Source organism: Amia ocellicauda, unplaced genomic scaffold (genome assembly GCF_036373705.1).
Source record: "Amia ocellicauda isolate fAmiCal2 unplaced genomic scaffold, fAmiCal2.hap1 HAP1_SCAFFOLD_162, whole genome shotgun sequence".
NCBI classification, from domain to species: Eukaryota; Metazoa; Chordata; class Actinopteri; order Amiiformes; family Amiidae; genus Amia; species Amia ocellicauda.
This window is the reverse complement of record NW_027102725.1, coordinates 34747-59462: the sequence shown is the minus strand read 5'-3', so window position 1 is coordinate 59462 and position 24716 is coordinate 34747. Positions and strand designations below refer to the sequence as shown.

General features: G+C 42.0%; 4 non-coding genes and 14 pseudogenes across 4 annotated transcripts; 3 read left to right on the top strand and 15 right to left on the bottom strand.

Annotated features, from left to right (window-relative positions):
- The first annotated feature begins 151 nt into the window (after positions 1-151).
- trnay-gua (transfer RNA tyrosine (anticodon GUA)) lies at positions 152-240 on the top strand. Its single transcript is given in 2 exon segments — positions 152-188; positions 205-240. It is a non-coding gene; the product is annotated as a tRNA-Tyr (tRNA).
- Positions 241-3626: 3386 nt separating this feature from the next.
- On the top strand, positions 3627-3715 carry trnay-gua (transfer RNA tyrosine (anticodon GUA)). Its single transcript is given in 2 exon segments — positions 3627-3663; positions 3680-3715. It is a non-coding gene; the product is annotated as a tRNA-Tyr (tRNA).
- A 235-nt stretch (positions 3716-3950) lies between these two features.
- trnak-uuu (transfer RNA lysine (anticodon UUU)) lies at positions 3951-4023 on the top strand. The gene has a single exon. It is a non-coding gene; the product is annotated as a tRNA-Lys (tRNA).
- Positions 4024-5417: 1394 nt separating this feature from the next.
- Positions 5418-5524, bottom strand: LOC136723455 (U6 spliceosomal RNA). Its single transcript, XR_010806679.1, has one exon. It is a non-coding gene; the product is annotated as a U6 spliceosomal RNA (small nuclear RNA).
- A 979-nt stretch (positions 5525-6503) lies between these two features.
- Positions 6504-6622, bottom strand: LOC136723448 (uncharacterized; annotated as a pseudogene).
- Positions 6623-6831: 209 nt separating this feature from the next.
- LOC136723458 (uncharacterized) lies at positions 6832-6950 on the bottom strand (annotated as a pseudogene).
- Positions 6951-7168: 218 nt separating this feature from the next.
- LOC136723454 (uncharacterized) lies at positions 7169-7287 on the bottom strand (annotated as a pseudogene).
- Positions 7288-7502: 215 nt separating this feature from the next.
- Positions 7503-7621, bottom strand: LOC136723450 (uncharacterized; annotated as a pseudogene).
- A 217-nt stretch (positions 7622-7838) lies between these two features.
- On the bottom strand, positions 7839-7957 carry LOC136723446 (uncharacterized; annotated as a pseudogene).
- Positions 7958-8167: 210 nt separating this feature from the next.
- On the bottom strand, positions 8168-8286 carry LOC136723460 (uncharacterized; annotated as a pseudogene).
- A 209-nt stretch (positions 8287-8495) lies between these two features.
- On the bottom strand, positions 8496-8614 carry LOC136723453 (uncharacterized; annotated as a pseudogene).
- Positions 8615-8830: 216 nt separating this feature from the next.
- On the bottom strand, positions 8831-8949 carry LOC136723444 (uncharacterized; annotated as a pseudogene).
- A 218-nt stretch (positions 8950-9167) lies between these two features.
- On the bottom strand, positions 9168-9286 carry LOC136723443 (uncharacterized; annotated as a pseudogene).
- Positions 9287-9501: 215 nt separating this feature from the next.
- Positions 9502-9620, bottom strand: LOC136723449 (uncharacterized; annotated as a pseudogene).
- Positions 9621-9837: 217 nt separating this feature from the next.
- Positions 9838-9956, bottom strand: LOC136723445 (uncharacterized; annotated as a pseudogene).
- A 210-nt stretch (positions 9957-10166) lies between these two features.
- On the bottom strand, positions 10167-10285 carry LOC136723459 (uncharacterized; annotated as a pseudogene).
- A 209-nt stretch (positions 10286-10494) lies between these two features.
- LOC136723451 (uncharacterized) lies at positions 10495-10613 on the bottom strand (annotated as a pseudogene).
- Positions 10614-10829: 216 nt separating this feature from the next.
- LOC136723447 (uncharacterized) lies at positions 10830-10948 on the bottom strand (annotated as a pseudogene).
- Between the last annotated feature and the right edge of the window lie 13768 nt (positions 10949-24716).

Below are 24716 nucleotides of genomic sequence, written 5' to 3'. Positions count from 1 at the left end.
AATGACATAATATTTTTCAGGGGATAAAAATCTCACGACACAATTGGGTAGTCCTCACGGCACACGGGTTGAAAACCACTGAGCCAAGCCACGGTGCTTCTTGGCGTTGCACGGCCACTGAGACTGCCAGGGGAAGACAGTGAGCAGCTTCCCTTTGATAGCTCAGTTGGTAGAGTGGAGGACTGTAGGTTTCAGGCAGCGGGCATCCTTAGGTCGCTGGTTCAATTCCTGCTCGAAGGAAGGCGTGATTATGGTTTGACATCGGTTTTTTGACGAGCTCCCAAATGTCAAGCCATTGGAATTGCATGAGGACAAGGAGAAAACACCGGAAATTCGGATTTGCTGTGGAAAACTCGCATTGGCCAAACATCTCATATGCATGTGACCCTTTTCAATATCCAGCCTGGGCAAGTGTTGTCTTCCAGAGGCAAGTCAAGCCAGGAACTCTTAGAGATGTTTTTGCCGTTGACGACGTGTCACTTTAGAACAGCACAACATGCATCTCTACTTGACTTGGCACAATCTGTGAGGGTTGGGCCAACACAACGTGTCCACACATTTGCAGGCGTCTTGAAATACTTGGAATGACCTGTGGCCCCATGCCATGCAGAAGTCCACAGCTATGCGTGTCAGCATGCTCTGCTCCTCATCCCCAATGTGCCACTTGTAAGAACTGTGTAAAAAGCGACAGAGAACGTGATCAGCAAAGAAACACAATTCTCCTGAGAACGACAATCATCGTGCCGATCGTAATCTCAGTGCATACCTGGATGCCCAACAAGCCAAGCCAGTGGTTCCCAAGCGTTGTAATGCCACGGCACACTTTGCTGAGACCAAAAACCTTCGCGGCGCACCAACATGAAAAAAAAAAAAAAGGATTTACTAGGTATTGTCTCACCTGAATGGCAACAGGCTGCTAAAACTATTATCACATGCACATTGCATGTTAAAGTATGTCAGTAAGGGAGTAATTAAAAGGGCAAATGTGTGAAGTGCAAGGAGTGGCCCTTAGTGGTTAGGTAAAATAGTACACAGACAAACTAAATAATCCCTTGATACAAATCATTTATTTAGTGCAGACAGACCAAGACCAGCCACAATAAACTATTCGCAGTAAATATAAATTCACAGCAAAATAGGTTCAGTTCACAATATCCTATAACAAGCTGTATTTAACGAAGTGGTTAAACGTTACAAAGGGCATTACAATTGTTGAAAAACAATAGCACACGGATCAAACATGCTATCCCCGCCGTTTTATTCGATTTGATTAGACGTTTCGCGACCGAAATGTTTTGTGTGCAGACTGAATGCACACCTGAGCCGAGCACGATCACAATACATATCCACAGTTAATCTAAGCAGTATCATATTGTAACCGTTTCGGTCTGTTATCAACCCTTCCGGATCCAAAACCAGGAGTCAGACACCCTTTTCGGTGGACACGCTGTTGACTTCTCACAAGCACCATCTGCCTTCACAAAGGCAGCGCTAGCAGTGGAAAGAACGAAGAACTGCAGGAGAAACGCCGGGGCTATTTAGAGCCCGATTATTCAACACAGAGGGGGGAAACCAAAGCCAAATGAGACAAAGTGACAGTTTTGGGGAGGATGGCACCGAGAAGAGGCCAAATAGGTTGAATCCTGCTATGAGATGTCTGGAGAAAGGGGCCTGTAGGTGATAAAAACTCTTTGAAGTGGACGAGAGCCGAAATCCCGACATAGAGCTACGAACCCGGGCCAACCGGCATTTCCAAAAGATGGCATGGATTGACATCAGTCATAAATCAAGCCCCCCTCCATTAGGACACTGGGGGCTGAAACCGAAATCCAATCTCAAGAACTCAAGAACCAATCACCTATTGATCTGACAGACTATAAGGAACAGTGCACAGTCTCTCTCTCTCTCTCTCTCTCTCTCTCTCTCTCTCTTTCTCTCTCACCTGAACCAGTAACTCGCTGCCACAGCTCAACCTGTAGCTCTGTTGCCCGAACCGGAACCAGAAACCAACCAAGTCTTTGCCAGCAACAGAAGAGTTAAACTGGGAGAAGGAGATTGAGCCGTACGAAGAATTCTTTTAAAGGACTTTATTAAATAAAGAACTTTACAGACTGCGCATGCCCGCCTGTGCCCACCTGATCAGTGGAGTTTTACAGCTGGACAATTGAGTAAGTCGAATGTATATGAAAGTGTTCAGTCATTTAAATAGCTATTTGAGTCTTAAGAAACTTGACCCTTGGAACGAACAGGGCCCTGCTTTCCTCAAAGACTTTGTCTTCAAGTAACTACGGTGGAACCCTGCTTACAAAGAAGATTTTGTGCACAACCTTGGAGCCTTCAAACCAGTGGAAAATCTGTTTGGAAAAGACTCTAATTTCGCGAAACCCCAACTTCCAGGTGCATCGACTGAGTGGAAGTTCTTGGACAAAGCCGAACCGCACTGCCTTTGTTCCAAACCACACGGACCATGTGCCGTGTGCTGTGATCTGAGCCCGAAGACAGAGAGGCCTCTCTGCGACGAAGTTCAGATAAGTTTAACAGTTTGGAGTTCATGATTCATGACATTTGAGAAATCAATTAGAAATGTTATTCTGTGATTCATAACTCTTGAATGTGTAATATCATTTAGTTTTCTTAAATATAAATGTGTGTTGCATTAAACTGTTTTGTTGATAATTTTAGAAATAAAATCTGTCAACCCCGAGAAATATCTTCTCATTCCTGTTTAACTGTTTAGTCTGAAATTGACACAAGTCAATAGACGTTAGATTATTGGTGGCCCTGCCTATCCTTGATCATTGAATAATAATCAGTTAAGGGAAATTGTGGTAACAAGTAATGATAGGATCTTTCTCGGCACCTAAACGTAAATGAGACTGATATATATATCACGAGAAGTTACCTGACATAAATACTAACCTGCGTAGTTATTTAATGTCTGACTAACAATACTAACGAGAGACTCACCTTCGTCTTACTAACCGGTATTGTAGTTAATGTGTTTATAACCTTTTTTGTTTAACGATTTGTGTGTAATCATATGCGATCCCATGGTCTTTGATTTGGTCACGGAAGTGATTTGTCTTTGATTTGTTGATCTAGAGTTGAATTTTAATTAGCTTTTCCCTTTTGTATAATTAGTGTAGTGCTACATTTAGTCTTTGGTTTTGAATAAATTTAACAATTTATATCTTTGGAATTGGTGTCTGTGTCCAATTATTACAGAAATTGAGTTCTACAAGATTCCAGGATTCGTGATAAGGTGATACTATAAATTCACTTCTTAAATTGAAATTTATAAGTGTACCTTACGATACAACTGATAGCACTGCAACTCAGTGTAGGTGTGCGTTCAGTCCGGCAAACACAACATTTCAGTTATGAAACGCTTTCTACAGGTGATGTATAAATGTAATATTTTCACACATTTGAATAAGTTTGATTTGATACAAGATTTATGAAGTTGACCAAACAAAATGACATAATATTTTTCAGGGGATAAAAATCTCACGACACAATTGGGTAGTACTCACGGTACACGGGTTGAAAACCACTGAGCCAAGCCACGGTGCTTCTTGGCTTTGCACGGCCACAGAGACTTCCAGAGGAAGACGGTGAGAAGCTTCCCTTTGATAGCTCAGTTGGTAGAGTGGAGGACTGTAGGTTTCAGGCAGCGGGCTTCCTTAGGTCGCTGGTTCAATTCCGGCTCGAAGAAAGGCGTGATTATGGTTTGACATCGGTTTTGGACGAGCTCCCAAATGTCAAGCCATTGGAATTGCATGAGGACAAGGAAAAAACCCCGGAAATTCGGATTTGTTGTGGAGAACTCGCATTGCCCACACATCTCATATGCATGTGACCCTTTTCACCCTGAGCCCAGTTTTCTAAACCGTCCAGAAAGCGGTCTGGAAATATCATGAAGCCAACACATTGTGAAGCACCTCACTGAAGCCCGGGTAGTTCAGCCGGTAGAGCATCAGACTTTTAATCCGAGGGGCCAGGGTTCAAGTCCCTGTTTGGGTGCCTTGTTGACCGAGGGCCATGATGGTAAAATGACAATGAAATCTGCAGTTGCGTCTAGGCGAGGTGTCTAGTCCTCTTTGCTTCTTTCGGCAAATATCCAGCCTGTTGTCTTCCAGAGGCAAGTCAAGCCAGGAACTCTGAGAGGTGTTTTTGCCGTTGACGACGTGTCACTTTAGAACAGCACAACATGCATCTCTACTTGACTTGGCACAATCTGTGAGGGTTGGGCCAACACAACGTGTCCACACATTTGCAGTCGTCTTGAAATACTTGGAATGACCTGTGGCCCCATGCCATGCAGAAGTCCACAGCTATGCGTGTCAGCATGCTCTGCTCCTCATCCCCAATGTGCCACTTGTAAGAACTGTGTAAAAAGCGACAGAGAACGTGATCAGCAAAGAAACACAATTCTCCTGAGAACGACAATCATCGTGCCGATCGTAATCTCAGTGCATACCTGGATGCCCAACAAGCCAAGCCAGTGGTTCCCAAGCGTTGTAATGCCACGGCACACTTTGCTGAGACCAAAAACCTTCGCGGCGCACCAACATGAAAAAATAAATAAAAGGATTTACTAGTTATTGTCTCAGCTGAATGGCAACAGGCTGCTAAAACTATTATCACACGCACATTGCATGTTAATGTATGTCAGTAAGGGAGTAATTAAAAGGGCAAATGTGTGAAGTGCAAGGAGTGGCCTTTAGTGGTTAGGTAAAAAAGTACACAGACAAACTAAATAATCCCTTGATACAAATCATTTATTTAGTGCAGACAGACCAAGACCAGCCACAATAAACTATTCGCAGTAAATATAAATTCACAGCAAAATAGGTTCAGTTCAAAATATCCTATAACAAGCTGTATGTAACGAAGTGGTTAAACGTTACAAAGGGCATTACAATTGTTGAAAAACAATAGCACACGGATCAAACATGCTATCCCCGCCATTTTATTCGATTTGATTAGACGTTTCGCGACCAAAATGTTTTGTGTGCGGACTGAACGCACACCTGAGCCGAGCACGATCACAATACATATTCACAATTAATCTAAGCAGTATCATATTGTAACCGTTTCGGTCTGTTATCAACCCTTCCGGATCCAAAACCAGGAGTCAGACACCCTTTTCGGTGGACACGCTGTTGACTTCTCACAAGCACCATCCGCCTTCACAGAGGCAGCGCTAGCAGTGGAAAGAACAAAAACGGAGGGAAAATTCGCTTGCGCCGAACGGGGTCGAGAGATCCGCTGTGACGCAGGAGTGCGAGAGGACTCGACACCACCGAGCACGGGCGCGAGAGGGAGAGATACCCACGGTGTGAGAAACCGCCCGCGACGCAAGCACCAGATGCCCGCAAGGACAATGGGAACCGGCGCGCTACCGAGAAACTGACCAAGATATGGAACGCTTCACGAATTTGCGTGTCATCCTTGCACAGGGGCCATGCAAATCTTCTCTGTATCGTTCCAGTTTTATTATACGTATTGCCGTCGCGAACACAAGGGCTGGGTTAGAGAGCACCCGCCTTTGTACCCAGGTGGGCCGGGGGAGCGAGGCGACTCGCTGTTTGGGGCCGGGAAGCCTGTCCCACTCCCTGCTCGTTGGCGGTGAGGCCGGGGGCCTTCCCTGGAGAGACTCTAGCGCCTCTCTTTCACCAAACGTCCGTACCACCATGGCAGACAGGGACACTTCACCCCATCCCCATGCCGGGCAGAGGCATGCTGGGGGAATGTGCAAATCCGGAGAGGTAATCAATCAACCGTAATCCCAAGTGTCATTGGAAAACGGAGCAGAAATCCACTACAATCCCCGATACGCCAAAGTAGTGGGCAGAGATGCTTCCCCCCTGCCAGCCGCCAGGCGGAGCGGCCGGGGCTGCGCTGGTGAGGTGAGGTGTATCGTATCGTATCGTATCGTATCTTGATGTTCCCTTACAGCCCCCCTCCCCTGAGCCATTAACGATGACTCCATACCTGGTCTGCAATGATTAGCTCACAATGTGGGCTGCAGGACGTGCGTGACCTGTAGATTTCTCCACTGCACCTGTGTAACGTCTTGAACACGTCATTGGTACTAAGCCTTGGTGGGTAATTTGATTCTGAATTGCACCATTATAAAAATCTCTTGTGCCTTGGCAAGTCGCACAGGAAGAGGGCGTCTGCTAAGAAAGAAGTAGTGAGAAATGACAATCGGTCGCCTGCCCCGTTTAGCTTCCGAGATCTGACGAGATCGGGCGCGTTCAGGATGGTGTGGCCAAAAGCAGAGAGGCCTGGCTGCATGATGTCGCTTAAAGGCTGGTGGGTATTGACGGAACTTCCAGCAAAAAAAAAAAAAAAAAAAAAAAAAATGGAGGGAACAATATCAGTGCAGCAAAGGGTGTTGTAAGTAGCGGGGTACGTGTAAAATTCTTCAATTATATCTCCTCCAGACAGAAAGAGAGTATTAAGAGCTACGATGAAGTTACCCAAGTGACGTAAAAAGCTTGCAGCACCTGGTATTTCCAGGAGGTCTCCCATCCAAGTACTGACCAGGCCCTGACCCGTTTAAGTTCCGAGATCTGACGAGACGGGGTGCGTCCAGGACGGTGTAGCCGCAAGCCGAGAGGCCTGGCTGCATGATGTCTCTTTAAGGCAGACGGGTGTTGACGGAACTTCCAGCAAATAAAAAAAGAAAAATGGAGGGAAAAATATCAGTTCAGCAAAGGGTGTTGAAAGTAGCCGGGTACGTGTACATTTCTTCAATTATATCTCCTCCAGACAGAAAGAGAGAATTAAGAGCTACAATGAAGTTACCCAGGAGACATAAAAAGCTTGCAGCACCTGGTATTTCCAGGAGGTCACCCATCCAAGTACTGACCAGGCCCTGCCCCGTTTAGCTTCCGAGATCTGACAAGATCGGTAGCGTTCAGGACGGTGAGGCCGCAAGCCGAGACGCCTGGCTGCATGATGTCTCTTAAAGGCTGGCGGGTATTGACGGAACTTCCAGCAAAAAAAAAAAAAAAAAAAAGAAAAATGGATGGAAAAATATCAGTGCAGCAAAGGGTGTTGAAAGAAGCCGGGTACGTGTACAATTCTTCAATTATATCTCCTCCAGACAGAAAGAGAGAATTAAGAGCTACAATGAAGTTACCCAGGAGACGTAAAAAGCTTGCAGTACCTGGTATTTCCAGGAGGTCTCCCATGCAAGTACTGATCAGGCCCTGCCCCGTTTAGCTTCCGAGATCTGATGAGATCGGGCGTGTTCAGGACGGTGAGGCCGCAAGCCAAGAGGCCAGGCTGCATGATGTCTCTTAATGGCTGGCGGGTATTGACGTAACTTCCAGCAAAAAAAAAAAAAAAATGAAAAATGGAGGGAAAAATATCAGTGCAGCAAAGGGTGTTGACAGTAGCCGGGTACGTGTACAATTCTTCAATTATATCTCCTCCTGACAGAAAGAGAGAATTAAGAACTACGATGAAGTAACCCAGGAGACGTAAAAAGTTTGCAGTACCTGGTATTTCCAGGAGGTCACCCATCCAAATACTGACCAGGCCCTGCCACGATTTGCTTCCAAGATCTCACAAGATTGGGCGCGTTCAGGACAGTGTGGCCGCAAGCAAAGAGGCCTGGCTGCATGATGTCTCTTAAAGGCTGGCGGGTATTGACGGAACTTCCAGCAAAAAAAAATAAAAATAAAGAAAAATGGAGGGAAAAATATCAGTGCAGCAAAGGCTGTTGATAGTAGCCGGGTACGTGTACAATTCCTAAATTATAACACCTCCAGACAGAAAGAGAGTATTAAGAGCTACGATGAAGTTTCCCAGGAGACGTAAAAAGCTGGCAGCACCTGGTATTTCCAGGAGATCACCCATCAAAGTACTGACCAGGCCCTGCCCCGTTTAGCTTCCGAGATCTGTCGAGATCGGGCGCGTTCAGGACGGTGTGGACGCAAGCCAAGAGGGCTGGCTGCATGATATCTCTTAAAGGCTGGCGGGTATTGATGGAACTTCCAACAAAAAAAAAAAAAGAAAAATGAAGGGAAAAATACCAGTGCAGCAAAGGGTGTTGAAAGAAGCCGGGTATGTGAATAATACTTCAATTATATCTCCTTCAGACAGAAAGAGAGTATTAAGAGCTACGATGAAGTTACCCAGGAGACGTAAAAGCTTGCAGCACCAGGTATTTCCAGGAGGTCTCACATTCAAGTACTGACCAGGTCCTGCCCCGTTTAGCTTCCGAGATCTGACGAGATCGGTCGCGTTCAGGATGGTGTGGCCGCAAGCCAAGATGCCTGGCTGCATGATGTCTCTTAAAGGCTGGCGGGTATTGACGGAACTTCCAGCAAAAAAAAAAAGAAAAATAGAGGGAAAAATACCAGTGCAGCAAAGGGTGTTGAAAGTAGCCGGGTACGTGTACAATTCTTCAATTATATCTTCTCCAGACAGAAAGAGAGTATTAAGAGCTACGATGAAGTTCCCCAGGAGACGTAAAAAGCTGGCAGCACCTGGTATTTCCTGGAGATCTCCCATCCAAGTACTGACCAGGTCCTGCCCCGTTTAGTTTCCGAGATCTGACGAGATCGGGCGCGTTCAGGACTGTGTGTCCGCAAGCCGAGAGGCCTGGTTGCATGATGTCTCTTAAAGGCTGGCGGATATTGACGGAACTTCCAGAAAAAAGAAAAAAGAAAAAGAAAAATGGAGGAAAAAATATCAGTGCAGCAAAGGGTGTTGAAAGTAGCCGGGTACGTGTACATTTCATCAATTATATCTCCTCCAGACAGAAAGAGAGTATTAAGATCTACGATGAAGTTACCCAGGAGACGTAAAAAGCTTGCAGTACCTGGTATTTCCAGGAGGTCTCCCATCCAAGTACTGACCAGGCCCTGCCCCGTTTAGCTTCCGAGATCTGACAAGATCGGTAGCGTTCAGGACGGTGAGGCCGCAAGCCGAGACGCCTGGCTGCATGATGTCTCTTAAAGGCTGGCGGGTATTGACAGAACTTCCAGCAAAAAAAAAAAAAAAAAAAAGAAAAATGGATGGAAAAATATCAGTGCAGCAAAGGGTGTTGAAAGAAGCCGGGTACGTGTACAATTCTTCAATTATATCTCCTCCAGACAGAAAGAGAGAATTAAGAGCTACAATGAAGTTACCCAGGAGACGTAAAAAGCTTGCAGTACCTGGTATTTCCAGGAGGTCTCCCATGCAAGTACTGATCAGGCCCTGCCCCGTTTAGCTTCCGAGATCTGATGAGATCGGGCGTGTTCAGGACGGTGAGGCCGCAAGCCAAGAGGCCAGGCTGCATGATGTCTCTTAATGGCTGGCGGGTATTGACGTAACTTCCAGCAAAAAAAAAAAAAAAATGAAAAATGGAGGGAAAAATATCAGTGCAGCAAAGGGTGTTGACAGTAGCCGGGTACGTGTACAATTCTTCAATTATATCTCCTCCTGACAGAAAGAGAGAATTAAGAACTACGATGAAGTAACCCAGGAGACGTAAAAAGTTTGCAGTACCTGGTATTTCCAGGAGGTCACCCATCCAAATACTGACCAGGCCCTGCCACGATTTGCTTCCAAGATCTCACAAGATTGGGCGCGTTCAGGACAGTGTGGCCGCAAGCAAAGAGGCCTGGCTGCATGATGTCTCTTAAAGGCTGGCGGGTATTGACGGAACTTCCAGCAAAAAAAAATAAAAATAAAGAAAAATGGAGGGAAAAATATCAGTGCAGCAAAGGCTGTTGATAGTAGCCGGGTACGTGTACAATTCCTAAATTATAACACCTCCAGACAGAAAGAGAGTATTAAGAGCTACGATGAAGTTTCCCAGGAGACGTAAAAAGCTGGCAGCACCTGGTATTTCCAGGAGATCACCCATCAAAGTACTGACCAGGCCCTGCCCCGTTTAGCTTCCGAGATCTGTCGAGATCGGGCGCGTTCAGGACGGTGTGGACGCAAGCCAAGAGGGCTGGCTGCATGATATCTCTTAAAGGCTGGCGGGTATTGATGGAACTTCCAACAAAAAAAAAAAAAGAAAAATGAAGGGAAAAATACCAGTGCAGCAAAGGGTGTTGAAAGAAGCCGGGTATGTGAATAATACTTCAATTATATCTCCTTCAGACAGAAAGAGAGTATTAAGAGCTACGATGAAGTTACCCAGGAGACGTAAAAGCTTGCAGCACCAGGTATTTCCAGGAGGTCTCACATTCAAGTACTGACCAGGTCCTGCCCCGTTTAGCTTCCGAGATCTGACGAGATCGGTCGCGTTCAGGATGGTGTGGCCGCAAGCCAAGATGCCTGGCTGCATGATGTCTCTTAAAGGCTGGCGGGTATTGACGGAACTTCCAGCAAAAAAAAAAAGAAAAATAGAGGGAAAAATACCAGTGCAGCAAAGGGTGTTGAAAGTAGCCGGGTACGTGTACAATTCTTCAATTATATCTTCTCCAGACAGAAAGAGAGTATTAAGAGCTACGATGAAGTTCCCCAGGAGACGTAAAAAGCTGGCAGCACCTGGTATTTCCTGGAGATCTCCCATCCAAGTACTGACCAGGTCCTGCCCCGTTTAGTTTCCGAGATCTGACGAGATCGGGCGCGTTCAGGACTGTGTGTCCGCAAGCCGAGAGGCCTGGTTGCATGATGTCTCTTAAAGGCTGGCGGATATTGACGGAACTTCCAGAAAAAAGAAAAAAGAAAAAGAAAAATGGAGGAAAAAATATCAGTGCAGCAAAGGGTGTTGAAAGTAGCCGGGTACGTGTACATTTCATCAATTATATCTCCTCCAGACAGAAAGAGAGTATTAAGATCTACGATGAAGTTACCCAGGAGACGTAAAAAGCTTGCAGTACCTGGTATTTCCAGGAGGTCTCCCATCCAAGTACTGATCAGGCGCTGCTCCATTTAGCTTCCGAGATCTGATGAAATCGGGCGCGTTCAGAACGGTGTGGCCGCAAGCCAAGAGGCCTGGCTGCATGATGTCTCTTAAAGGCTGGAGGGTATTGACAGAACTTCCAGCAAAAAAAAAAAAAAAAAGAAAAATACACATACCACGTGGGCAATTCTAGAGCGTCCCCTAGAGTACAAACAGTCTATCGTGCCTACAAAAGTTTTCTTGTTACTAACCTTTGGAATCTGGATTTCTGGACAAAGCTCTCCAATAACTATTACAGAACTTAGTTCTTTTCAGTCTAAGATTCCTCTCACGGGGCACCAATTATGTAGCGTAAGGTACACTTATAAATTTCAATTATAGAAGTGTATTTATAGTATCACCTTATCACGAATCCTGGAATCTTGTAGAACTCAATTTCTGTAATAATTTGACGCAGACACCATTTCCAAAGATATAAATTGTCAAATTTATTCAAAACAAAGACTAAATGTAGCACTACACTAATTATACAAAAGGGAAAAACTAATTAAAATTCAACTCTAGATCAACAAATCAAAGACAAATCACTTCCGTGACCAAATCAAAGACCATGGGATCGCATATGATAACACACAAATCGTTAAACAAAAAAGGTTATAAACACATTGACTATAATACCGGTTAGTAAGACGAAGGTGAGTCTCTCGTTAGTATTATTAGTCACACATTAAATAACTACGCAGGTTAGTATTTATGTCAGGTAACTTCTCATTATATATATATATATATATATATATATATATATATATATATATATATATCAGTCTCATTTACGTTTAGGTGCCAAGAAAGATCCTATCATTACTTGTTACCACAATTTCCCTTAACTGATTATTATTCAATGATTAAGGATAGGCAGGGCCACCACTAATCTAATGTCTATTAACTTGTGTCAATTTCAGAATAAACAGTAAAACAGGAATGAGAAGATATTTCTCGGCGTTGACAGATTTTATTTCTAAAATTATCAACAAAACAGTTTAATGCAACACACATTTATATTTAAGAAAACTAAATGATATTACACATTCTAGAGTTATGAATCACAGATTAACATTTCTAATTGATTTCTCAAATGTCATGAATCATGAACTCCAAACTGTTAAACTTATGTGAACTTCGTCGCAGATAGGCCTCTCTGGCTTCCGGCTCAGATAACAGCACACGGCACGAGTTCCGTGTGGTTGGAACAAAGGCAGTCCGGTTCGGCTTTGTCCAAGAACTTCCACTCAGTCGATGCACCTGGAAGTTGGGGTTTCGCGAAAGTAGAGTCGTTTCCAAACAGATTTTCCACTGGTTTGAAGGCTCCAAGGTTGTGCACAAAATCTTCTTTGTAAGCTGGGGTTCCACCGTAGTTACTTGAAGATGAAGTCTTTGAGGAAAGCAGGGCCCTGTTTGTTCCAAGGGTCAAGTTTCTTAAGACTCAAATAGCTATTTAAATGACTGACACTTTCGTATTCAGTCGACTTAGTCAATTGTCCAGCTGTAAAACTCCACTGATCAGGTGGGCACAGGCGGGCAGTGCAGTCTGTAAAGTTCTTTATTTAATAAAGTCCTTTAAAAGAATTCTTCGTACGGCTCAATCTCCTTCTCCCAGTTTAACTCTTCTGTTGCCGGCAAAGACTTGGTTGGTTTCTGGTTCCGGTTCTGGCAACAGAGCTACAGGTTATGCTGTGGCAGCGAGTTACTGGTTCAGGTGAGAGAGAGAGAGAAAGAAAGGCCGTGTTTGTCCTTTATAGTCTGTCAGATCAATAGGTGATTGGTTCCTGAGTTCTTGAGATTGGATTTCGGTTTCAGCCCCCAGTGTCCTATTGGAGGGGGGCTTGATTTATGACTGATGTCAATCCATGCCATCTTTTGGAAATGCCGGTTGGCCTGGGTTCGTAGCTCTATGTCGGGATTTCAGCTCTCATCCACTTCAAAGAGTTTTTATCACCAACAGGCCCCTTTCTCCAGACATCTCATAGCAGAATAACAAACTATTTGGCCTCTTCTCGGTGCCATCCTCCCCAAAACTGTCACTTTGATGCAAACCAGTTCCAAGCTGATGAGCTAAGGAAATCTGATAACTTTGGGGGGGAGAGGTCTTCTTTAGATCCGTGCTTCAGCTCAGAGCCCAAATACTCTTATCCAAATACACCCAACATAACGCTACACACCACATCCCAAAGATGCTCTATTGGGTTGAGATCTGGTGACTGTGGTTGCCAGTTTAGTACAGTGAACTCATTGTCATGTTCAAGAAACCAATTTGAAATGATTCGACCTTTGTGACATGGTGCATTATCCTGCTGGAAGTAGCCATCAGAGGACGGGTACATGGTGGTCATAAAGGGATGGACATGGTCAGAAACAATGGGCCGTGGCATTTAAACGATGCCCGATTGGCACTAAGGGGCCTAAAGTGTGCCAAGAAAACATCCCCCACACCATTACACCACCACCACCAGCCTGCACAGTGGTAACAAGGCATGATGGATCCATGTTCTCATTCTGTATACACCAAATTCTGACTCTGAAATCGAGACTCATCAGACGTATGTATGTATGTATGCATGTCCAATTGCTTTGACAATACAAATGCACTGAATTGAGAGAGAGAGAGAGAGAGAGGTAGTCCAGACCGCTGCAAAATTCCTGCTGAAGTGATCTGGATCACCACACAATGGCCCAAGGACCACTGCAAACTTGGATTTCAATGTATTTGTGTAATGTGTGTTGCAATAGCACCTACCATGTTCCTTTGTGGTGATCTGGTTAATTCTGATCTGGGAAAACCACAATCCTGCAGGTTTAATAAGTCTCTCTACACATCAGTCCCTGAGTACCTTCAACCAATGGTCATTTTGACCAATTAAGCCCAAGATTTGAGTCAATTAAGTTGTCAAGGACTACCCAGTGAAGACGTGAACTCACGACTAGGTCACACTGTGAGCTCACCAGAGCAGACATTACACTGAGCTCACTGTGAGCTCACTTAGTGCTTTTCCAGCGACATGGTGATGGTGCTGGAGCCGGAGCCGCTGCCCTTACTCGGTGGCTAACCCACCTCTATGTTACAAATGTTCCCTAAACACTTATTTTGCAAGATCAATAAAAATCCTTTAGGAAATTTAAACTTTTACTGACACACATAGTTAATAGCAATGTATTATAACTTTACCAAAAATAATAATCTGTATATCTTTAATTGTTTAGACATTATTAAGATATAATGCATCTTTCACATAGGGAACATTTGTAACATGTTAGGAAAAACAAACAAATGATTTGAAAATATTCATAATTACAGCATACAATTTGTCAGGCTTCATAAGAATGGTATTTATAACATACTCTGTAAAAATCAAGCAAATAGCATTTGTGGTTCACAAGAAAATATATATATATATATATATAATCAAAGCTATCAGACTATAGCAGCCGTTGTATGAAGACACATACGATTATACAGCATTATTTGGCAGCTTCGCAAGACCTAATTTTAAACGTTGTTGGTAAGTTAGATAATTAGTGGGGACCCTCTATTTGCAGTTCTTCCCCTCCATAATTGCTAAAATAAAGTTTTACTGACATTTTATTGACCCTACCACTGCATAGGGCATATCTGTAACATGAACGCTACTGAATGGCACATACATTGAAAACTACAGAGAACTGAGACAAATCCACTTTACACTTCATAAATAATCTTAAAACGTTTCCAACCAAGGCAACACCCACTTGAAATACATTAATTCTAATTTTTGGTAAACAAAAAGAGAGATTGTTACATATGTTCCCTATGATGCATCTACAGAGAGAGAGAGACAGACAGACACTAACACTCTCTCTCTCTCTCTCTCTCAGCTGGGAGTGTGTGGGAGGGGTCTGCAGTGAGCGGGAGTGCTGCTGAGAGCTCTGTCCTTTGGCTGCGTTTTTTTGTTGCTTTACTTTTTTCAGTTTGTTTATTTTGTCTTCTGTTTTCAGTGCTTTTCTTATTGTGGGGGAACAGGGGAGGGGAGGGGGGAGTACCGGTAGTTCTTCCCGGGTCGGGGGGTCGGACCCCCTGAATGCGTCTTTGATAAGAAAAACTGACCCGACGCCATGGAGTCAAGATCGCTCCGGTGCAGTTCTGCCCCCTAGAGCAGTGTGTGTTAGCGGTTGGGGAGGTAGCAGGGTGTGAAAATATCAAGTCTGCTGCCATTGTTATCTTCTTAAAAACCACTGATCTGCTCAATCAGCTAGTGGCTAATGGCACAGTGTTAGACGACACTTTCACCCCGGTGTTGCCGCTCGCTGCTCCTGCCCGGAAGGTAACGCTGTCTAACGTCCCTCTGTTCATCCGCACCGGCTCGGGCAGCTGATGTCCGGCATTAAGAGGGTCCCGCTGGGCTGCAAAGCCCCGCAACTGAAACACGTCGTGTCCTTCCGAAGGCAGCTGTATATGATCCTCAATAACATCAATGAGGATCTTAATGTCTCCGAAGTTGGATCTCTCTTTCTGCCACCACCACGAAGATTGCTCTTTAGTAATGTTGGAAAGTCAAAGACAGCAACCGTCAGGGTTCTTGCATATGACGTATTCGTGCTGCACCTCTCTGCAAGGATCCAGGACAGTTTGTCAATGTAAACTCCAGTGCCTGGGAATATTTCCACCTAAAAGACAATGGTAAATAAAAAACAAGTTTATCCCCAAACTATTCTTATATTATGTTAAGTGGAATACTCAGACATTATCAGTGAGGCTGTGATTTTGTTACAGAAATGTGTTATTAAAGACCACAGTATGTCTCAATTCTAAGTTTATTAATTTACAGACATAATAAAGTCAGTGAATCTGTGACACCCATAATTCAATTACATTCTTATTATCAACTATAACTATGAATATACCTGATAATGTAGCATCATTAGATTGTTTACAACCAATATTTGTTTTCAATATATATATTTTTACCTTGTCTTTGTAATATTGTAGACCAAGAGTGTTACACCTGTTTTGGTGATTCTTTGTCAGATTCAGAACAATTTGCTGTGGGGCTGTCAGAACCACTTGATGGTGACACACTTTTGTCTTCATTGCTGATAAATGTGGCTTTTGTTACAATTTTTTTCAGATTGTCCAAAATTGATTGATAATCATTTCTAGTAATATATTTAATACAAAGTGAAAACAAAACCATCAATGCCTGCAATTATACTTGAGAGACTTGCTCTATGTTATTGGCAAACTGACCTTTTTGTGGGTCATTAACATTAGCTACGAAAAAAATAAAAAAGATAAAATACAACAATTACCAGGTCTAATGTAATGCATATAGTCATTAATGTAGGATTATGAAGTTATGTTGAAAAACTTTATTTAATAATCAGTATTATTAAACTATTAGACAGTGCACATTACGAGTCTGTATTGTGGTTCTAGATTACTTCAGTATGATCAACTATAATACATTACTCTGGAATCTAAATTACTTAAGAATAACATTTATCAAGGTAAGGAATTATTTGCTATAAATAAAAAAACTTACCATCAACCATACGGTTTCGAAGACATTGGTTTTCATTTTTAAGTCTTGTGTTTTCCTTTTCGAGCTGCTTAACTTTTTGCTGTAGCTCAACTTCACTGGACTCTTTAAATGTCTGTAGAATGTGATGGGATCTAATTCTTGAAGCTCCATCGGTTTTCTTTCTTATTTTGTGCTGTATTCAGAGAGAAAAAGAGTTTAAAATGAAATTATATATATATATATATATATATATATATATATATATATATATATATATATATATATGAAAATGATTAAAAAAAAACAATCCTGCAATACATTTATTTAATATTTGCAGTAATTATCTCACCGGTAACTGTGGTTCATCAAGGTCACTATCATCTGAAATTTGAAGTTTTTTGTTTGTTTTAGGTACTCTCTTCATTTTAGGAGAGGGCATTTTTGTTAGGTCATTAAGTTTTCTTCTTAGTTCACCTTCTTTTCCTAAAATAAAAATAAAATAAATAAAACCCTGCATTATGTCCACAGATATTTGGGGATTATATTTATTTGTCATAAAAATACTGTGCTTTGACCATACAAATTAAGATGAACAGCCAACACTGAATCAAAACTGAAGTTAAATTATATCTGGTTTAATTTATTTTGTGATTTGGGGGATTTTATTGTAAAGCACAACACACAATAAATCGTTCTTACAAATGCCAGTCAAGTATGACGAGTTTTTAGTGCCCTCACCACCACCTACCATGTTATAAGAGTATGTTAGAAGTACAACACATTAATAACTTAAACATTCATTTCAAATATACTGTGATTGTATATATCAAATAGCATGTAAAGACTTTAATGTTTTTTTTTTTTAAATAAACATTTTTACCAGTCATAATGATCTGCGCTTCATGGACAGGCCATCCACCTTTTGGAGGTTTGTTCATGTCTCTCCACTCTGCTCTGAAGTTTCGAGTCGTCTCTTCGTCATCATCAGCAATGCTGAATAAATCAAAATTGCGAAAGCAAGCAGTGGGAATCATGCTGTAAGAGTCTTTGTCGACCCCGCTTTCCCACTTCACCAACGCGTGCATCACCGCCATACTACCTTCACCTTCTCATCCGTTTTTTCTGCGCGTTTTTCCCCCGACAAGTCACGGCACAAAAAACAGTCCCGCTCTGCATTCTGGTACTTGGCGTTCTTAATAACACCAACAGGGTGTAATCGCATAGACCACTCGAGTATAAAGTCTGCTAAGGGGACAGGACAACTGCACCGCATCAAAGGGACGATGGACGGGGCCATGTACCGTCAAATCATGGGTGAGAACCTCCTTCCCTAAGCCAGGGCATTGAAAATGGGTCAAATACTTATTTCCTTCATTAACATGCAAATCAATTTATAACTTTTTTGAAATGCATTTTTCTGGATTTTTTGGCTGTTATTCTGTCTCTCACTGTTAAAATACACCTACCATTAAAATTATAGACTGATCATTTCTTTGTCAGTGGGCAAACGTACAAAATCAGCAGGGGATCAAATACTTTTTTCCCCCACTGTACATACATATATATGGAAAAGAAACATTACAAGTATAAATCACAATAAGATGTAATAAAGTACAGATAAACAAAATGTAATAAAATGTGATCTTTTTGAAAATGCAGGGACGTCACTGGAAAAGATGAGGTCTGGATGGCAGCATATGTTGCTCCAAAATGTGTACATCTCTTCTGCAAAAATGGTGCCCTCACAGATGTGCGAGTTATATGACAGACAAACAGACAGACAGACAGACAGACACTCACACACACTGTCACACCCCCACACACACACACTTTCACAGAGAGACATACACACACACACACTCACTTTCACACAGAGACAGGCACACACACGTACAGACACACACACTAACTTTCACACAGAGACAGACACACACACACACACACATACATACAGGATAACGCCAAACCACATTCTGCCCAGATTTCAAGCGCATGGTTGCATAGGCAGAGAGTGCGGGTGCTAGCATGGCCTGCCTGCAGTCCTGACCTGTCTCCAAATTGAGAATGTGTGGCGCACTAGTGCAAATTAAGACAACGAAGGCCCTGTGCAGTTGCGCAGCTGAGGAAATGCATAATGGATGAATGGGGGAAAATCCCGCTTGCTAAACTTAACCAAGTGGTGTCTTCAGTGCCCAAGTGCTTAATAAGTGTTATTAAAAGAAAAGGTGATGTTACATAGTGGTAAACAGTCGACTGTCCCAACTTTCTTGGTTTCTTTTCACTGCTAATGAGATGCTGTAGAGTGAGTTAGTTATATTGCTTTCAGGAGCTCTAATCGTATTGATGAGTTCATGCAGCATTTTTAATTGAATTTCAAAAAGAAATCCTTGCTGTCTGGCCTGTGTGTATGAGATGTACTCTGTCAATCTTTGGCTAACAACTGAAACATTGGTAGAACAGAAATGGCAACATAAAAAAGAAAAGTACATTTTAAAAGAGCACATTAAATAGGATGAATATACAGTTTTTTACAATCACTTTGTCACTAATTTCAGAACCTTGATGTCATTTTTCAAAACTCTAGACACAAAACTCAAAACGGTCATCACTTGTAACACAGGCTGTCCAATGTTCAAGACATTGCATTGTGCATTCATATCTTTAAAGAAACCTTGCACTTGCAGACTTGTTGGTTCAAATAACTCATTTATCATGAAATACCATAGTAACATAGTAAAACAGAAGATACCGATAGTTTCACTGTGTAGTTGTTCGTACAATCATTAAATATTGTAGTACAAAATATGTGATACATGTTTCATTATGGTACTACACATAAATACATCACTGTAAAAGGACTAGTAGAGAGAATACTACAGACACAGTGGAATCATTGAACAAAATCTGAAATACAATACAATACAATACAATCAAATCACACCATAGGTTTCTTTGAATCCATGCAACAATAATTAGCTACAAAAAAGAACAAAACTACAGTAAAATGTCAACTGCAGTGTTCCTCACCTGGCTTAGTGTAAAAAGCAAAACAAAGGATTGATTACCGTACTTCTAAATTTCCATCAGCCCTGTGTTCAGGTTCAGGTTCTCACAACCATTTTTCACAAGAGGCATCTTGAAACTGAACATACCTGAACATATTCAGTCATCAGCTGCTTCACTCTGTCTGCATTTCTTTCAAAAGGCACACTATACTCTGTGCTACACATTGGTATGCAGTATACAGTCATTTGACAATTGAGAGTAGCCTAATGTTTTGTGCATGCTGAAGACTTGCCGCTTCTCAGTACGGAAATTTCTGATGATTGAGGCCACAGTTGATCCTGAGTTGATTCTGAGGTTTGATTGAATCATTGTAGCTGCCTCAGTCATGGTCATGCCATGATTTACAACATGCTCTACAACTATTTCTCGGATTTCACTGGACACTATTTGCTGTTGCTGCCGCTGTCTGGTCCGTGGCCTTGTCCTCTACCACGTTCCCCCAACACCTCTCAAATGAGGCCCATGGCTGCCTCTCTGGTGAGCCCTAAGCCCTCCTCTATGACGAGGCCCATGACCACCTCTCAGAAGGGGTGCATGTCCCCTTCCATTCCTTTGACCACCACGTCTTCCTCCTCCCACTGCTTTACCTCTATTGTGACCTGGATGACCTGCCGGCTCCATGTTATCACTGTGTTGCTGGGGTGGATAGCACTCATTTCACTCGATACTCGTACCACAATGTGAAATCAATCATCAATAACCAGTTGGCAGTATTGGAAAAGCAATTACAAGGGCCTGCATACATACAGTAATGTCAAATCTGATGTGGAAGAACAATCATCTTCAACCAGGTTGGAGCGTTAGTTGCAATGCCTTTAATACACGCAGCGTGGAGAGGAACAGTGACTCAAGAAGATCCCAAAGTCACTCTGCCTTCATTTTAACAGTCAGAGCTTTTATACACAAAAATCAAAGAGCTGGTTATAATCAGAAAGTCATTACTATGTTATCTTAAAAGTTAGCTAAGCAGAATTTATATCATTATAGGACAGAGTTCATAGATCAACACATGGATTAGGGAGCAGGCACTTCAATCATACTGTTTGACATTGTCTCCAAGATTCTCATCGTAAATAAAAAACAGAAATCAAACTACCTTCTGGCCTGACCTTCTAGCTTGACCTTATCTTTCTTAAGTATACAAGAAAGAAAAACAGGTATTAGAGAAAGAATTTCCAACTTTCCTTCCACACTGAAAACATGGTGTGGAAAAGTGCTACATGATGATGAATGATGATGAAATATTACATCCATAGATAATGTAGTCCAACTGGTTCATGCTCCTCGGTTATTGGTGTCAATGGATCTCATTATCCTGAAACTTTCATTATCGAAACATGGAATACTCTTCGTCAGTTTCCATAAAACTATGAATTAAGAGTAATGCAACAGTCACTTATCATTTTGAGCAGCTGTATCAATTGATAGTTAGATCTTTGTAATGAAATGAATAGACAGTGATCTCAGATGTAATGTGTGAATTGCATTTTGAAATGGTAATTCTTTGATGTTAAGTTGTGTCATTTTAGTTCAATGAACAAATGATCTGAGGTTGATGTGTATTGTATCCAAGCAATTGAAAAATGTGCATTTTGATCATTGGGTGTGAGTTTTGTGTCTAGAGTTTTGAAAAATGACATCAAGGTTCTGAAATGAGTGCCAAAGTGATTGTAAAAAAGTGTAATATCAGGGGACAGTGGCTATTACTGATCTGGCCTTCCATGGCCTCTGTATTAATGTAACAGGTCACATTGTATGTGTACACTGATACTTGATAGTATAATATAGTACAAGTAAAAAACATACATAGGTATCATAGAAGTATTTTGCAGAAATGATTAAGGATACTTATCAAAATGGAGAGGAAATGCTAAATCCAGTCTCCCCAGGCTGAGCTTCTATTGCTACACCTGCTAAGTGGCTGCTGGCCCCACTATATGGATAGAGCCACACCAAGTACAAGAGTCTCCCCGTTGCTATTTATATCTCCCTATCCAGTCTTCTATACGTGTCAGGGTGGGGTGCCTATTCCCCTGTGTGTGTGTGAAAGTGTGTCTGTGTGTGTGTCTGTAAGTGTGTGTGTCTGTCTGTGATAGTGTGTGTGTGTGTCTGTCTGTCTGTCTGTCTGTCTGTCTGTCTGTGAAAGTGTGTGTGTGTGTGTGTGTGTGTGAAAGTGTGTGTGAGTGTTTGTCTGTCTGTCTGTCATGTAACTTGCACATCTGTTAGGGCACCATTAATGCAGAGATGTACACATATTGTTTATTTTCCATATATATGTATGTATGTATGTATGCATGTCCAATTGCTTTGACAATACAAATGCACTGAATTGAGACAGAGAGAGAGAGAGAGAGAGAGAGAGAGAGAGAGACAGAGAGAGAGAGGTGCTAAGGCACATTTGAAACATAAATTAGGGAACATTTGAAACATGCTTAGGGAACATTCATAAGAACATAAGAACATAAGAACATAAGAAAGTTTACAAACGAGAGGAGGCCATTCGACCCATCATGCTCGTTTGGTGTCCATTAATATCTAAGTGATCCATGGATCCTATCCAGTCTATTTTTAAATGTTCCCAAACTTTCAGCTTCTACCACTTTCCATCTTGAATGCCTTGAAGCCCAATTTCCATTTGTGTCCCCTGGTGTGTGTGTCCCTGCTGATCTGGAAAAGCTCCTCTGGTTTGAGGAACCTTTCATGATTTTGAAGACTTGGATCAAGTCCCCACGTAATCTCCTCTGTTCCAGGGTGAAAAGGTTCAGTTCCCTCAGTCTCTCCGAGTAGGACTTTCCCTTCAGACCTGGAATAAGTCTGGTTGCTCTCCTCTGAACTGCCTCTAAAGCAGCAATATCCTTCTTGAAGTGTGGTGCCCAGAACTGTACACAGTATTCCAGATGAGGTTTAACTAGCGCATTGTACAGTCTTAACATTACTTCCCTTGTTTTAAATTCTACACTTTTGACGATATACCCTAGCATTCTGTATGCCTTTTGTATTGCTTCCCCACATTGTTTGGATGGAGAAAGTGAATCCACATAGATTCCTAGGTCTTTCTCATGCATTACTTCATCTAGATCTGTACCTCCCATAGTGTAATTATAGTGGACATTTTTGTTTCCTGCATGTATTACCTTGCACTTGTCCACATTGAATTTCATTTGCGAGGTGTCAGCCCACAACTGAATTTATCTAAGTTCCTCTGAATAGCATGTGCTGCCAAGATTGTATCTGCTGAGCCACCTATTTTAGTATCATCTGCAAATTTGACAAGGTCGCTAAGTATCCCAGAGTCCAGATCATTAATATAGATTAGAAAAAGCAAAGGCCCTAGTACTGATCCCTGTGGAACTCCACTAACAACCTCACTCCAGTTAGAAGTGACTCCTCTAATCTGTTTCCTATACATCAACCAGTTCATAATCCATCTACTTACATTACCCTGAATGCCTACAGCTTCCAATTTGAGGATCAGTCTTTGGTGTGGAACCTTATCAAAAGCTTTTTGGAAATCTAAGTATATCATATCATATGCTTTCACGTGATCTACAGCTGCAGTTGCATGTTCAAAAAAATTTATTATGTAAGTAAGACATGATCTGCCTCGTCTAAACCCAAGTTGACTATCTCCAAGAATATGGTTTTCATTGAGATGCTCCTCTTATTTTCTGTCTAATCATTTTTTCCAACATTTTACAGGTGATGCAGGTGAGACTGATTGGTCTGTAATTTCCTGGCTCAGTTTTGTCCCCTTTCTTGTGGATTGGTATGAAATTTGCTGTCTTCCAGTCAGTGGGAACATCCCCTGTTCTAAGTGTCATTTGGAATAATCGAGTTAGCAGCCTATACATAATTTCCCTCATTTCTTTAAGTACTGTTGGAAATATCCCATCTGGCCCAGGTGATTTGTTTGATTTTAATTCTGCTAGTCCCTTTAGTACCTCCTCCTCATTTATCCTGATCTCTCTTAGGGTTTGACTGGATTGATTGTCAACCTGTGGCATGTCATCTGTTTCTTCTTTTCTAAAAACCTCTGTGAAATACTCATTTAGAATATTTGACACATCTTGTTCGTTTTCCAAGATACCTCCATTTTTGCTCTTTATCTGTTTCACCTCCTCCTTAATTGACCGCTTGCTGTTGTAATTTTGAAAAAAGCTCATTGCATTGGTTGTAGCTCCAAGAGCTATGTTTCTTTCTATTTCCCTCTTTGCTTTCCTGATCCCTTTCTTAAGATCTCTTTGCAGCTCAACATATTCTATGTATTTTGTTTCATCACCATCCCTTTTGTATGTGCTATACAACATTTTCTTCCTCTTTATATTTTTTTGCATGCCTCTGGTTTGTATGTATGTATGTATGTATGTATGTATGTATGTATGTATGTGTGGAAGGAAAGTTAGAATTTCTTTTCTCACAACTGTTTTTCTTTCTTGTATACTTAAGAAAGATAAGGTCAAGCTAGAAGGTCAGGAGGCCATAAGGTAGTTTGATTTCTCTTTGTTATTTACAATGAGAACCTTGGAGACAATGTCAAACAGAATGACCTACGTGCCTGTTCCCTAATACCATGTGTAGACCTATGAACTCTGTTCTATAATGATATATGTTCTGCTTAGTTAGCCTTTAAGATAACATAGTAATGACTTTCTAGCATGTATGTATGTATGTATATATATATATATATATATATATATATATATATATATATATATATATATATATATATATGTATGAATGTATGTATGTCCAATTGCTTTGACAATACAAATGAATAGAATTGAGAGGGAGAGAGAGAGAGAGACAAACAGACAGACTGACAAACAGAAAAACAGACAGACACAGACACACACACACACACACACACAGAGCCAGCCAGCCAGCCAGCTCAGCGATGACATCACGAGCCTCTCTCAGCTGACTTCTATGACATCACAGAGCACGTACATTCCATTGCTTGCCGTCTGTCAACCACCCAGTCACTGCCAGCCAGACTGGCTGGCTGGCTGGATGGGGGGGCTGCTTGCTGCTTCTGCGTACCTTAGCAAGCTTATTTGCTTGACCGGCCTTCCTACTCCTCTGCCCACATGCCCACCTATGCCCGATCTGCTGTTCACCTGGATCACAGCTCCGCCCCAACAAGGCAGATCCTCCCAAAAATGGTACAAACTGATTCACGTTCCCCTCCACGGAAAACTTTAGCCCAAAATAAGGGACACATTCTGTAACAACAT